The sequence below is a fragment of the Myotis daubentonii genome, chromosome 11, assembly GCF_963259705.1.
Source record: "Myotis daubentonii chromosome 11, mMyoDau2.1, whole genome shotgun sequence".
In the NCBI taxonomy this organism is placed as follows: Eukaryota; Metazoa; Chordata; class Mammalia; order Chiroptera; family Vespertilionidae; genus Myotis; species Myotis daubentonii.
This window is the reverse complement of record NC_081850.1, coordinates 1,942,680-1,958,464: the sequence shown is the minus strand read 5'-3', so window position 1 is coordinate 1,958,464 and position 15,785 is coordinate 1,942,680. Positions and strand designations below refer to the sequence as shown.

Here is a 15,785-nt window from a genome sequence, read left to right as displayed (position 1 = left end):
AGCAGGGCCTGGGGAGGGGAGAGCAGGGCCTGGGGAGGGGAGTGCAGGGCCTGGGGAGGGGAGTGCAGGGCCCGGGGGAGAGGAGTGCAGGGCCCGGGGGAGGGGAGTGCAGGGCCCGGGGGAGGGGAGTGCAGGGCCGGGGGAGGGGAGTGCAGGGCCCGGGGGAGGGGAGTGCAGGGCCTGGGAGAGGGGAGTGCAGGGCCTGGGAGAGGGGAGTGCAGGGCCCGGGGGAGGGGAGTGCAGGGCCTGGGGCTGAGGACACCCAGACAGGACCCAGGAGGTCCTCTGGGCTGACAGAGGTGAGTGTATTAGCAGGTGAAGAGGAGCCGATTACCATGCATACGGCCAGGCTCCTGCTTTAAGGGTCCAGGCTCCACGGGGTCCCTCCAGGCCAGTCACTCGGCACTCTGGATACAGTCGTCAATCAGGTAGGTCATGAGTCCAAATGGATGGCCACCCCAGTCCGGACTGGTCAACATAAGGGTTGCCACCTGGCCCCGACAAGCTCATGAAGATACTCTCTTCCTTCACAGGTGAGAACCACATGCTTCGCATCATTTCCTGTACTTTTGGGAGTAACCCCCAACAAAGGACTTCAGTACAGTTTCTTGTTCTGACAAAAGCACTGCCCTCATCTCAAGAGCGGAGTATATTTAGAAACATGACATCACCAAGAACTAGGTCAACACAACGAGACTCCGCACCCAAGTCCTCGCCATGTTACTATAGATTTCTCCCTGGAAACTGGTTGCCACTCACAATGCTTGCTGGCCTCAGTCGCAATCCCATCCTAGACCCGACTCCCGCTGGCCTCCTCTGGTCCTGCCAAAGGCTATCTTATTAAAGAGCAACTTCAGATTCACAGCAACACTGAGAAGGAGGTGCAGCGGTTTCCCCGTGTCCCGCCCCTCTAACCTCCCTCATTATCAACATCCCCACTGCAATGGCACCATCGTTCCGACTGAGGAACTGCACGGACACATCACAACCCCCCACAGGGACACTGGGAGCACTCGGGTCTCATACACGGGGTGGGCTTAGACAACTTATAATGACGTATGATGTGTCCGTCTTTAGAAGACCACACAGAATGTTCTCACTGCCCCAAAAGGCCTCTGTGCCCACCTGTTCATCCCTCTCTCTCCCCAAACCCTAGCAAACTCAGATCTTTTTTATTTTTTGTTATTTCAGAGAGGAAGGGAGAGGGAGAGAGAGAAACACCAATGATGAGAGAGAATCACTGATTGGCTGGTGAGGTCTGGCGTGGGGGGTGGGGGCGGGCTGGAGGGAGTCAATGGGGAAAAGAGGGAACGTATATAACACTTTCAACAAGAATGATGGAAAAACCTATATAATAAAGAGGAAATATGCAAATTGACAGTCACTCCGCCACAAAGATGGCGGTGCCCACGGCAGAGGCGTGGGGGGGGGGGGGTATGTTTCTGTAACACAAGATGGTTGCCCCCACAGCAGAGGCTGAGTTCCCGTAATGAGCCTTAACGAGCAACCAGCAGGGACCTGAGGCTGCGCCCCCCCACATCCCCTGTGGAGTTTGACTGGGGACCTCAGGCCGCACCCCCATCCAGCGGGGATTGATGGGGGACCTCAGGCCACACCCCCCACCCAGCGGGGATTGATGGGGGACCTCAGGCCACGCCCCCCCACCCAGCAGGGATTGATGGGGGACCTCAAGGTGTGCCCCCCACCCTGGTGCTGGGCCAGGGGACTTCAGGCCGCACACCCCCGCCCAGCGGGGCTTGACAAGGGACCTGAGGCTGCACCCGCCTGGTGGGGCTTGATGGGGGACCTCAAGGTGCGCCCCCTGCCCTGGCCCGGGCTGGAGACCTGAGGCTGTGTCCCCTGCCCGGCAGGGCTTGACAAGGGTGGGACCGGCCGGGTCTGGGTCTTGTGTGATTTTGAGGTGCACATGGGTGGGCAGGGACTTCACTCTGGGTCCCGTGGTGCGCCCCAGACTCTGACAGGAGGAAGATTTTCATATACATTTTACTAATTTTCTTTCATCTCTGACATTTCTATTATAGAGAAAGGGCAAATAGCAATATTAAAATATTTCCTCTAATTAATTCCCTTTTAATGTGCACGAATTTCATGCACCGGGCCACTAGTACTAAAATAAAGAAATAAAAAGTAGATTCCCTAGCCTGTGACGGGCACTGACATGTGTTATTCATTTATTTCACAGAAAGTTGAAGGTAGTTATTAGCATCCCTGCTTAAAGAGAAGCAGCTTCGGACAGGAACGCAGGAATGCCTGAAGGCCCTCTGACCTGCTGCTCACCGGAGACAAGGCCGGGCTGCTCAGCCCTCCTCCCTGCTTCCAGGTGGAAAGTGACCATTGCAGTCACATGCACAGGGAACAGCTTTCAGTCCTGTTCACAGCACGGCGTGTGCAGTTCCCACGGGCAGAGAGATGAGGAGGGTCACTAACACCACCCAGCTCAGGGCGCCCAGGAGTGCGGCTCCTCAAACGTGGCCACATGGGCCACTCAGTGGGGTGCACCCCAGCGGTTCACAGAGGCATGGGCAGAGGAAGGGTTTTCATGCTAATATCTATGAAAACCAGATTTCTTAACCAAGCTTCACTTCTGTCCTTCCAACTCCACCTTCTCAGCCTGCAAGACGTTCCCGCCGCTCCTGTGAGTCGGACAAATATTTCCCTTGACAACTGTTTTCCTTGTTACTCTCCTGGCCCATGTTCTGTGTGAGAACTGTAAGGCATTTATCCCCAAGGGAAGCATTAGATTTTACCACGGGGGCAGGGATCATTTTCAACACTCCCCTCTGTTCTTTGTTTTACAGAAAGCTCTGGTTTTGTTTCACTTTCAGCTGGAGACTTAAATGACACCAAGCAAAGCCTCCTTAGTTTAGATTTCCAGGTAAAAAAGTTTTCTGCTTTAAGTTTCTGCTACAGCATGTGGAATGGTTATAATATTTGGGTGTTTTATGTTGTAAATATGTTAACATTTCAGGAAATTAGCTCTTACTAATAGATGTTTAAAGTTTAAAATGTGCATTATTCTGTTTACTTGTTTTTCTCAGGGTAAAAAACTTCTCAAGTATTTCAAACTTTATGGAGTTGGGATTAAATATATTTTTATATGTTTAAATAGAATTACATGCTCAGTAGAAGTGTAAGTTAGTTTGACATTTTTGCTTTCTCTATTTTTAAGTCCTAAAAGAACATAAAGGGTTAAAGAAAACTTTTTTTCATTTTAAGCTGAGTGAGGTGAAAGGGATAACAGGCATCTCTCAGCTTCATGGAGAAGTTTAAAATTCTAAATTTAATGTTTTAAAACCTTACTTAAGAGTTCTGATAAAAAAACTTTAAGGAAAAAAACAGTAAGTGAACTGCAATTTACAGATGATATTTATGTGGGATGAACACAATGAGCGCTAAAAAAAGAATTCACTTGATCAAAATAATACTTGCTGTGCTTAGAGTGCCATAAAATCTTTACCTTGGGAAACATTAACTCAATTGCAAAGTTGCTTATTAAATATTAAATGCAGCGCGGAACTCTATAAATTACTGAAAATCACAAAGGCACAGGCGTGAAGGATAACGTGAGTACTGAGAGGCCATTCCATAAAAATTACTTAAACATTTCAATGAGATTATTTGGATTCTAATTTTGTTAAAGTTAAGGGAGCTCTGCAAATTTATTTCTGTACATATCTATTTAGATTTCTGGATTAGTAAAAGTAGGCCAACTTGGAGGGAAATAGAAAGACAAAGGCAGATGGTTTCCAGGATGGGGAGAGCTCAGGCAGCTGGTGAGTGTTTGCAGGCGGCCCAGGGACAACAGGACCCTGGACTTCCCTCCAACCCTGACCCACCACAGGCCCGCCCCCCACCCCCTCCCCGGCACAGGGCGGCAAGGCCAGAGCTCCCAGGCCAGCCCAGCGCTGAGGCCCTCCGGCAGGGCCTGCTTGCCCCGTCACCCGCACATTCTCCCCAGTCCCCCTCCCAGTCCCCTTTCCCTAAGCGTCCCTGCTGCCTTTGTTATTCCTTCCCGGGGTGGCTTGCTCTCTGAACCCATGTTTACAATTTTTGCAGTCAATCAGCTAAGGGATTTGCTCCTTCCTTACATTTTGCATGTTAGTTTTTTTTTAAAGTTACAAAAAGTTGTTCTAATATTGTTTCCTTTCAATGACTTATAGTAAAGATTTCAGAATGACTGCGGTAACTAATGTGCAGATACACTGAACAAAGGTTGCAGTGCCGGGCTAGCTGACATAATACTTCAGTGGCGGCAAGTCAGGATCTGACCCAAGCAAGGACAACATGGCTAGAGGAAGGTGATTTTTTTCGATAAAGTTATAAAAAGAACTACAGAGATTCAAGAGGCAAGCTGAGCAGATGGCACACCCTCTTCTCCTCTCACCAGATCCCTAGAAATAAGAGAAGACATATGATCAACAAATACACACATGCGTACGCAGCTACACTAGAAAATAAGAACTCCTGCTGAGGAGGACGGGGAGGAGCCCTCGAAGACGGGAGAACACTAAGTAAGAGAGCCTGCACAGGGGAGAAGGATAAATTAAAACAACAACACAACCCTATACATTGTAGTAAAACTTCTGAATATTAAAGGTAAATTAAAAATATGAAAAAGTTTCTATAGAGAGAAAAATAGATTTCTTAAGAAGAGATGAAAATCTGATTAAATTTAAAGTTTTCACTAATAACACTAGATATAAGAAACTAATGGAATAATATCTGTAAAGTATTGATGGCAAATGATTTCAAAATAATTCTATTTTTAACTAAACAGAATATTTTCTGAATATGAAAATTTAAAATTTTTACAACTCGCAACATTCTCTTCTAGGACATGGATATATTTCAGCAGGAAATAACATGAATCTCAGGGAACTTCTGCTTCTAATCATGGCAGGCTAGGCCATCAGAGCGGCTGATACACTGAGAATAATTAGACAGGACAGGATAGTAACAGGGCCAACATACGGGACTGGACTGAGACCCACAGAGGTTTGGGAAGCTTCCCTCTGGCAGCATCTGTGGGTCCAGAAGAAGTGGAGAGAAGCTTAGTCTATGACTTTACAACAGCCTCTTTAGGCAAAAGAAACAAAAACCAAGGAAAAGGACCAAGCAAGCAGCAGCATGGTGGGGAAGGGATGCTGGGAAAATCTCCAGGCTTGATTTGGGGCACAAAGTGCCTCCATCACTCAATCTATAACTGGTAGTGCCCTTAGCTTCATGCCCAAAGTAGATATCAATGCTTTTGGGATAAAGAATCCATCATCCACCCTGGCCGGTTTGGCTCAGTGGATAGAGCACAGGCCTACAGACGAAAGGGTCCCGGATTCGACTCCAGGCAAGGGCACCTACCTTGGTTGCAGGCTTCTCCTCTGCCCGAGCCATGGCCGGGGCTCGCACAGGAGGCAACCAATCGATGTGTTTCTCTCACGTCGGTAATTCTCTCTGTCTTTCCCTCGCTCTAAAACTCAATGGAAAAATATCCTCGGGTGAGGATTAAAAAATAAATAAATCTATTAATAATAATAATAAAAAAAGGATAATATTTAAGAATACATCGTCCTAGGTCTTCAACATATTTTCATATTTTTTATACACAATGTCTGTCATGCAATCAAAAGCCATCAAGCATGCAAACAGATCAACATGGCTCAAGACTTAAAGAAATACACTACCGAAACGACTACTTAAAGAAATACAGATTACAGAGGATCCTGAAAATGGAGTCTTCAGACACAAACTTAAAAAAATGTGATAAGTCTCTTACCGTTTAGGAGGTGCGTGCAGGCCCCCAGTCAGTGGCCCAGCCTCATGTCCACGGGCAGGGGGCAGGCCGCCGGCTCACAGCGCCCGCACCTCCCTCCATCCCTCCATCCCTCCCTCCCTCCTTGGGCAGAATGCATTCCGTGGGTATTCACTACTGCCATCTGCACACGGCGGGACGCTCTGTCATTACACACATTGTTCTCATTAAAAAGCAAATTATACTTGGAAAAAAGAGTGATAAGTATGTTCAAAAAAGTAAAAAATAAGATTAAAATTTTCAGTAGAGTCAGAAGAACCCATTGACAACTCAAAAAACTACAAAACAAACAAACTGCACACCATAAATAAGGAAGTCAGTGTGTGGATTTAATAGCAGATAAACCACAATTGAAAAGATAATTAGTGAGCTGAAAGACAGATTAAAAGAATAACTAGGATGAACCACTGAATCTCAGAAGGATGAAAAATAACAGGCAGGAAGAGAGACATTAAGGACATAATAAGAAAAAACAAACTCATATACAAAGAAAACAAACTGACGGTTGTCAGATGGCGGGGGGTTTCGGAGGGTTGGGGTCTGGGTGAAAAGATGAAAGGTTTATGCAGTACAAACTGGCAATTACAAAACAGTCCTGGGGATGTAAAGTACAGCACAGAACATAGTAACATTGAAATAACCATGCATAGTGTGAGGTGGATGCCAGGCTTATCAGAGTGATCACTTCATAAGTTATATAAATGTTTAACTATGCTGTACGCCTGAAACAAATATAATAGAGTGTCAACCAATCCTATATCCTATATAATAAAAGGCTGATATGCAAATTGACTGAAAGGCGGAATGGCCGGTCACTATGATGTGCACTGACCACCAGGGGACACACACTCAATGCAGGAGCTGCCCCCTGGTGGTCAGTGCGCTCCAACTTGGGGAGCACTGCTCAGCCAGAAGACAGGCTCACTGCTGGCAAGCACAGAGGTAGTGGCGGGAGCCTCTCCCGCCTCTTCAGCAGTTGGACATCCCCCAAGGGCTCCCGGACTGCAAGAGAGCACAGGCTGGGCTGAGGGACCTACCCCCTGAGTGCACGAATTTTGTGCACCGGGCCTCTAGTTGAAAAATAAAAAAAATTAAAAACCCAAACATACAAAATAAAAATGACATAAGAAAAAGACTATCATACATGCAATTGTAGTTCTAAAAAGAAAGAGGAGAGAGAAACAAGAAAGTATTTGAAGAGACAAGGGCTTAGAAGTTTCAAAATCTGATGAATATGAGGCTACAGGTTCAAAAGTGCTATTTAAAAACCCCCACAAGAAAATCCTACATAAACAGAGTAAAACAGCTGAAAACCAAAGCCAAGAGAACATTTTAAAAGCAGCCAGGAAAAAAAGTAACTTTTAAGGGAGAAATAATTAGATTGACACATGACCACTTAATAGAAACTATGGAAACAAGAAGACATTGGAATGAAATCTTCAAAATGCTAAACAAAAATACTTGTCAACCTATAATTTCATATCTAGAGAATATAGCCTTTCAGAGAAAACATAAATATTTTCAGACAAACAAAAAGAGAACTGCTCGTCAGTTGTCCTGCACTAAAAGAATTAAAAATCTTTATCAATCGGAAATAAAATAATCCTATAGAAAACTGATGATGCTGGAAGAATAAAGATAATCAAAAAGGATAAATGTTTAGGTAGGTCTAAATTAGTGGTTCTCCTCTGGGAACAGGATAATTCCCTCTATACCCTAGGATGTATTTGGTGATGTCTAAAGGCATTTATGGTTGTCACAAATGAAGGGAAGGTATTAGGGGCGTCCACTGGCTTGAGGCAAGGCCATCCCCCAACAAGAAAGAACTGTCCAACACAAATGTTAATAGTGCTGAGCCTGAGAGAGCCTGATATAAATAAAATGTGAGTACAAAACACAACAATAATAATCTCCTGAGGGTTTAACATGTGTAAGAAGTAAAACATATGACAAAGCAGCACACGTGCCAGGGTGAAGTGGAAGGCGCCCTGACCCTTGCATTGTACAGGAAATGGCAAAGGTGCTGATTTGTATTAGACTTGATAGCTCAAGGATGTGTGTGGTAAACTGTATAAAAAACAGAATAGTAAAGGTGTACAGTTGCTAATGTAGTAATAAAAAATAAGTAATCAATTTTTAAAAAAGCAAGCAAGAATAGAAAGAAAAAAAAACACACAAAACAAAACAAAAAAACACCACCACAGCCCAGGCAGGATAAGTAGGAAGCAAATAGAAAACAGATTTAACCCAAAATATATCAACTGCTACATTAAATATAAATAGACTAAACATTCCAACTGAAAGACAAAGGTTGTTAGATTGCACTAACAAAGATGTGCTATAGAATGTATCTATACTAATAAAAGGGTAATATGCTAATTAGACTGGGAAACCTTCTGGACAAAGGCATGGTGGCGGGGCCGAGGCAGAGGCAGTTAGGGGTGATCAGGCCAGGAGGGAAGGGCAGTTGGGGGTGATCAGGCCGGTGGAGGGGGCAGTTGGGGGTGAGAAGGCCAGCAGGGGGGCCAGTTGGGGGTGAGCAGGCTGGCGGGGGGGGCAGTTGGAGGCAAGCAGGCTGGCAGGCAGAGTGGTTAGGGGTGATCAGGCAGGCAGGCAGGTGAGCGGTTACGAGCCAGCAGTCCAGGATTGCGAGAGGGATCGGGCCTAAATCAGCAGTCGGACATCCCCTGAGGGGTCCCAGATTGGAGAGGGTGCAGGTCGGGTTGAGGGACACCCACCTCATGCATGAATTGTGTGCACTGGGCCACTAGTATTGAAATATAAGACACTAGAAAATAAAATAATATGATGCAAAAAATATTCTAAGTAGACATTATCCAAAAGAAAGCAGCTACATTATTAGACAAGATAGATCTATGACAAAAAGCATATTGGAGATACAGAAAGTACATCATGATAAAAGCACCAGAAAAACAAAACTATATATAAATGTGCATATACCTAAAACATAGCCTCAAAATATGTTAGTAAATATGACCAAAGTGATTATAAATATTAAACTACATCCAAAAATAAACCCAAGGGGTAATATAGTTTGAAAACAATATTATCTCAATTGTAAAGTAAAATTAAAACAAAAATACTTCCAGAAGACATATGTGCAAGAATCTTTATAATAGCAAAAAATTGGAAAAATTAAGTATCATCAAATTGTTCAATAACTTATGAAATGAAAATAGAGTATACAGGCATGATGGATTTATATACACTGACATACAGGGTGAGGCAAAAAGTAGGTTTATAGAAGTTTGTATGGAAAATCTTTAAAATAAAAGCCTAAGTTACCATTACAGTGGAATGACCAAAACGACTGATCTCTATGATGTGCACAGACCACCAGGGGGCAGACGCTCAATGCAGGAGCATCCCCCTCGTGGTCAGTGCGCTCCCACAAGGGGAGCACCAGTCAGCCAGAAGCTGGGCTCATGGCTGGCGAGTGCAGAGGTGGTGGCGGGAGCCGCTCCTGCCTTCACAGCAGCGCTAAGGAGCAGTGAGCCAAGCAGTAAGGAGCGAGGGGTCCCAGATTGCAAGAGGGTGCAGGCCGGGCTGAGGGACTCCCCCTCCAATGCATGAATTTTGTGCACCAAGCCTCTAGTACAGCCGTGGGCAAACTACGGCCCGTGGGCCGGATCCGGCCTGTTTGAAATGAATAAAACTAAAAAAAAAAAAGACCGTACCCTTTTATGTAATGATGTTTACTTTGAATCTATATTAGTTCACACAAACACTCCATCCATGCTTTTGTTCCGACCCCCTCCGGTCCAGTTTAAGAACCCATTGTGGCCCTCGAGTCAAAAAGTTTGCCCACCCCTGCTCTAGTAATACAATAATTAACACAAAAATAATACAAGAATAAAGTGTTTTGCATACTCACAACTGTAAGCCTACTTTTACCCTATCCTGCATATGTCCATATTTTATTACTGAGTGGAGGGAAAATAAATTGTGGCATAATATATATCAAACAATTCTTTAGTGTTTAAATATATACTATAGGCCTGGTGCACAAAAATTTGTGCACTGGGGGGGTGGTCCATCAGCCTGGCCTGTGCCCTCTCGCAGTCTGGGACCCCTTGGGGGGGTGACCACCTGCTGGTTTAGGTCCACTCCCTGGGGAATTGGGCCTAAGCTGGCAGTCAGACATCCCTCTGATAGCCCAGGAGCCTTCGAGGGATGTCCACTTGCCAGCGGGGAGCAGGCCTAAGCTGCAGTCGGACATCCTTAGCGCTGCTGAGGAGGCAGGAGAGGCTCCTACCACCACCGCTGTATGGGCAGCCGTCAGCCTGGTTTGTGGCTGAGCAGAGCTCCCCCTGTGGGAGCACACTGACCACCAGAGGGCAGCTCCTGCATTGAGTGTCTGTCCCCTAGTGGTCAGTGTGTGTCATAGTGACCAGTCATTCCCAATCTTTCTGCTGTTAGGGTCAGTTTGCATATTACCCTTTTATTATATAGGATAGAGGCCTGGTGCACGGGTGGGGGCCGGCTGGTTTGCCCTGAAGGGTGTCCTGGATCAGGGTGGGGGTCCCCACTGGGGTGCCTGGCCAGCCTAGATGAGGGGATGATGGCTGTTTGCAGCTGGTCACACCCCCTTCAGGGTGGGGGTCCCCACTGGGGTGCCTGGCCAGTCTGGGTGAGGGGCTGAGGGTCGTTTTCAGGCTGGCGGGTGACTGAAGCTCCCAACCTCCTTTTTTTAAATTTTTTATTCTGGGATTTATTTACCTTCTATGGCTATCACTGGAACTGAGAGCCGGCTTTAGCTCTGAGGCTCGGCTCCAGCTCTGAGGCCCAGCTGGCTGAAAGGAGGTATCTGGGGATTGTTCAGCTTCTATAATTGCAACCTAGTTGCTTAGAGTGCAGCTCAGAGGCCGGCAGCGGCAGGCAGGTAACCTTGGCTTCCTCCATCACTAGAGTCAAGCAAGCCTCATGTTCACTTCAGCTGCCTGGCTGCCGGCCGCCATCTTGGTTGGCAGTTAATTTGCATATCGCCCTGATTAGCCAATGGGAAGCGTGTCGGAGGTATGGTTAATTACCATGTTTGTCCATCATTAGATAGGATATATATGTTTAGACAGGATCATGAAAGATACACTGAAATAGGGATTAGGAAACTATGGCCTACAGGCCAAATCATGTTTGTTTGTTTTTTAATTATATTTCTATTGATTTCAGAGAGGAAGGGAGAGGGAGAGAGAGAGAGAAATATCAATGATTAGAAAGTATCATTGATCAGCTGCCTCTTGCTTACACACACACACACACACACACACACACACACACACACACACACACATCACCACTGGGGATCAAGCCCGCAACCTGGGCATGTGCCCTTGACCAGAATCGAGCCTGGGACCCTTCAGTCCACAGGCCAACACTCTATCTACTGAGCCAAACTAGCTAGGGCCTGTTTGTTTTTTTTAAACAAAGTGCCATCAGAACACTCTCATGCCTATCCATTATTTACTTATCTTCTATGGTTACTTTTAAAATTTTTAGTATTTATTTATTTTTAATCCTCACCCAAGGATATTTTTCTCCCATTGATTTTTAAAAAAAATATGTTTTTATTGATTCCAGACAGGAATGGAAAGGGAGAGAGAGAGAAACATCAATGATGAGAGAGATTCATTGATCAACTGCCTCCTGCATAGCCCCTACTGAGGATTGAGCCCATAACCCCAGCTTGTGCCCTGACCTGGAATCAAACTGTGACCTCTTGGTTCACAGGTCGATGCTCAACCACTGAGCCATGCTGGCCAGTCATCCCAATGATTTTTAGAGAGAGTGGAAGGGAGGGAGGAGGGGGAGAGAGAGAGAGAAAGAGGGAGGGAAACATTGACATGAAAGAGACACATTGATGGGTTGCCTCTCACATACACCCCGACCTGGAGCTGGGGATCAAACCTGCAACCAAGGTACATGCTCTTGACTGGGAATCGAATCAGCAACCCTTCAGTCTGCAGGCCGACACTCGAACCACATTAGCCAGTGCCTCTGGCTACTTTGGGGCTACAATAATAGCAAAGTTGAGTAGTGGATTTTTGTTAATTCTCACCCAAGGATATTTTTAGAGAGTGCAAGGGAGGGAGGGAGGGAGGAAAGGAGGAAGGGAGGGAGGGAGAGAAGGAATGAGAGAGAGAGAGAGAGAGAGAGAGAGAGAGAGAGAGAGAGAGAGATCGGTTGCCTACCATACTTACCCTGACTGGGGCCAAGGATCAAACCTGCAACCCTTTGGTGTGCAAGCTGATGCTCTAACCATTTAGCAACACCCGCCAGGGCAAAGTTGACTAGTTTCGACAGAAACTGTTGGGCAGCAAAACCAAAAACATTTACTCTCTAAACCTTGAAGAAAAAGTGTGCCTATCCTTGTACTAAACTATGAATTGCTTTTAAGGCAACTTATCTTTTATGCCTTAGACACGTATATCATTTTAAATAAAAATACTATTTTTATAAATTTAAACACATCTCTCTTTTTTTTTTTTATTTTATTTTTCATCTCTCTTTTTTTAAAGGGCAGTGCTATTATTATTCAACAGTCTCTAAAAAAACAATAATAACCAGAATGTATATGCAGCAGACATAGGAAGGGCCTTAGAAAGGATTGATTTGGAGAGATTAGAACTCAGGAGAGAGAAATTGTGAATATGAACGTTATCTAAAAGTCTCTATGGGTTATCCTGTGGACAATGAATTGTAGCTCAACCCAAGGCAGACCTTTTCACAGAGATTTCAAAACATGAACATGGAGTTCCCCATTTCCTGGAAAGGACATGCCTGCAGAGACTCACTCACAGCCCAAGTCCCACCCAGCGAAGCCCCATCAGAAACGATGAGGATGCGAGGAGACAGCCCATCATGAAGCACACGGAGGAACAAGCTGAAGGGAGAGCCCTGCCAAGGACTATGTGGTTCTGTGCATGGGCATACGTATGAGGCTTGGAAACAGATCAAAATAAAGAATGCTTGGAATTAGGAGGAAACCTTGGGAAAGTGATTGCCATATGGGATGATCTGTTAATAACTCACCCATCTAGTTATGATACACCAGGTTCTGCCTGCAAGTAACACATGGCTGTCTTGATTAAAAACCGTCAGTAACTCTTGGTTTCTCCAAACCAGGTTTCTGGGTCTTAACACAAATGGCACTGTTTGCCAGCTGATTCCTGGCGGTGGCAGCCGATGCTAGGCACTGTAAGGCGCTTGCCACCATCCCTGACTTCCAAAGCCTAAAGCATCCCCTCCACTGTGACTCTAGGAATGTACCCAGACACTGCTAAATGCGTGCCCTGGGGGCAAAATCGCCCCCAATCCAGAAGCACGGCTGTGAACTATCGCTAGCAAACATTTGCTGCGAGCACTGCAGGCTGCACTGTTAAGTCTCTGTTGTTAACTATTCAACTCTGCCATTGTAGTGCAAAAGCGTAAACCACATAAACTAGAGGCCTGGTGCATGAAGTTCGTGCATGGGCAAGATCCCTAGGCCTGGCCAATTATCAGGGCCAATCAGGGCCTTCCTGCTGCCGGCTGGGGCTTTCCTTCATTCCGTGCCGTCCCCTGGTGGTCATCCCACACCTATAGAACTCCCTCCTGGTCTCCCAGTTGAACTCCTGTGGGGGCAATTTGCTTATTAGGCTTTTATGTATATAGATGAATACAGCTATTGCAATAAAATATGTATGGATACTGAAATTTTAATTTCATGTAATTTAATGTTTTAAAATATTATTTAAAAATTTAAAAGCATTAAAATATAAAAACCATTTAAGCACCCAGTACACTCAATTTGGCCTTGCGCCCCAATTTCCTCACCTCTGATCTCAGCTACTATCAACCCCACAGCCTGGTCCTCAGGCCCTTCCAGTGTCACTTTACTTCTGCCTGAAGCGAGGTCTGAGGTCAACAGCCATGCCAAGTAGCTCAGACACGTTGGGACTAAATTTTATTCATTACATGATTTAGATGTGACTCCAAATAGCCACTCCTTGACTGAACAGCAAAGCCACAGCCCTATCCAAATATATCTACCCATTCCCCCCAGCCCATTCACCCCGGGTGATCTCTTCCACTGCCTGACTGCAAGCCCATCCCCGAGATGCTTTCTGCATAGAAAAGTTTGTATTGCCCGGCTGGGGAGGCTCAGTGGTGGAGCGTCAACCTATGAACTGGGAGGTTATGGTTCCATTCCTGGTCAGGGCACACGCCTGGGTTAGTGGGCACGATCCCTGGTGTGGGGCGTGCAGGAAGCAGTCAATCAATGATTCTCACTCATCATTGATGTTTCTACCTCACCCTCTCCCTTCCTCTCTGAAATCAATTTTAAAAATTTTTTTAAAGTTCGTATTTTCTACAGTTTTATATAAAGGGAATCATGTATGTTTCCTCTTATGTAAGACTTCTTTTATTCAATGTAATTATTTTGAGATCCACCCAATATTATTGCTAAGTAGTCCTTCACTGTATGGATATATTAGTTTGTTTTTAAATGAACATGCCAGTGGACATTTAGATAGCAATACTAATATAGCTGCTCTGCACATTTACACCCATGTCTCAATTGGTTGCCTCCTGCATGTGCCCCAACCCGACCAGGGCCCAGGCCAGGGAGGAGTCTGCAACTGGGTGCATATAACTTTTTGAATTAGTATTTTGGGTTTCTTCAAATATCTGAGAGTGGAAATGCTGGGTAATAAGATGGTTCTATTTTTATTTTTTAAAATTAAATCTTTACTGTTGAAAGTCTGACATATGTCCCCTTTTTTTTGCTCACTGACCCTTTCTAGCCTGTCCCTACGCCCCACCCAAGGACTAAACCAGACTACTGTCTGTGTCCATGGGTTATACATATACGCATAAAATTTCTTTGGTTGTTCTCTTCCCACCCACCCCGCTCCCCTGCCTTCCTTCTAACACTCTGCAGTCTGTTCTATGCTTCTATGAGACTGGATCAATTCTGTTCATCAATTTATTTGGTTCATTCAATTCCACTTATTTGATACTTATCATGTGATGCTTGTCTTTCCCTGACTGACTTATTTTACTTAGCATGATGCTCTCCAGGTCCCTCCATGCTGTCTCAAAGAGTAAGAAATCCTGCCTTTTTACAGCTGCATAGTATTCCATGGTATAAATGTACCACAGCTTTTTATCAATTCATCTACTGATGGGCACTTGGGCTGTTTGCAGATCTTAGCTATTGTAAATTGTGCTGCTATGAACATAGGGCTCATACATTCATTATAATTGGTGCTTCAGGTTTCTTAGGATATATTTCTAGAAGTGGGATCACTAGGTTAAATGGCAGTTCCATTTTTAATTTTTTGAGGAAATGACATACTGTTTTCCATAATGGCTACACTAGTCTGCATTCCTACCAGCAGTGTACTAGGATGCCCTTTTCTCCAGATACTTGCCAGCACTTGTCATTTGTTGATTTGTAGATGATAGCCATTCTAACAGATGGGAGGTGATACCTCATTGTCATTTTAATTTGCATCTCTCTGATGATCAGTGACTTTGAACATTTTTTCATATGTTTCTTGGCCTTCAGTATGTCCACTTTGGAGAAGTGTCTATTTAGGTTCTTTGCCCATTTTTTAATTAGATTGTTTGTCTTCCTATTGCTAAGTTGTATGAGTTTAGGATATTAACCATTTATCAGATGTATCATTGCCAAATAAGTTATCCCATACAGTGGGCTTTTTTGTTTTGTTCATAGTTTCTTTTGCTCTGCAGAAGCCTTTTATTTTGATGTAGTTTCATTTGTTTTTATCATTAGTTTTCTTTGCCCCTAGAGATATATCTGTAAACATATTGTTACAAGAGCTATCTGAGATTTTGTGGCCTATGGTTTCTTCTAGGATTTTTATGGTTTTCACATCTTACATTTTGTTCATTTTGAGTTTATTCTTGTGTATGGTGTAAGTTGGTGGTTTAA

At 44.9% G+C, this 15,785-nt stretch overlaps 2 protein-coding genes across 7 annotated transcripts in view; one reads left to right on the top strand and one right to left on the bottom strand.

The window, feature by feature from the left end:
- The window catches only part of CENPP (centromere protein P), a 251,839-nt gene that overhangs the window by 12,620 nt on the left and 223,434 nt on the right, over positions 1–15,785 (bottom strand). The window lies entirely within an intron of this gene.
- ECM2 (extracellular matrix protein 2) overlaps positions 2,801–15,785 on the top strand; it is a 73,255-nt gene continuing 60,270 nt past the window's right edge. For 4 of the 5 annotated variants that reach the window (XM_059656274.1, XM_059656273.1, XM_059656276.1 and 1 more), the window contains exon 1: positions 2,801–2,896. The gene's annotated coding sequence lies outside the window, so the exon portion shown is untranslated. The remainder of the gene's footprint in view (positions 2,897–15,785) is intronic. The other variant, XM_059656275.1, reaches the window with a different exon arrangement.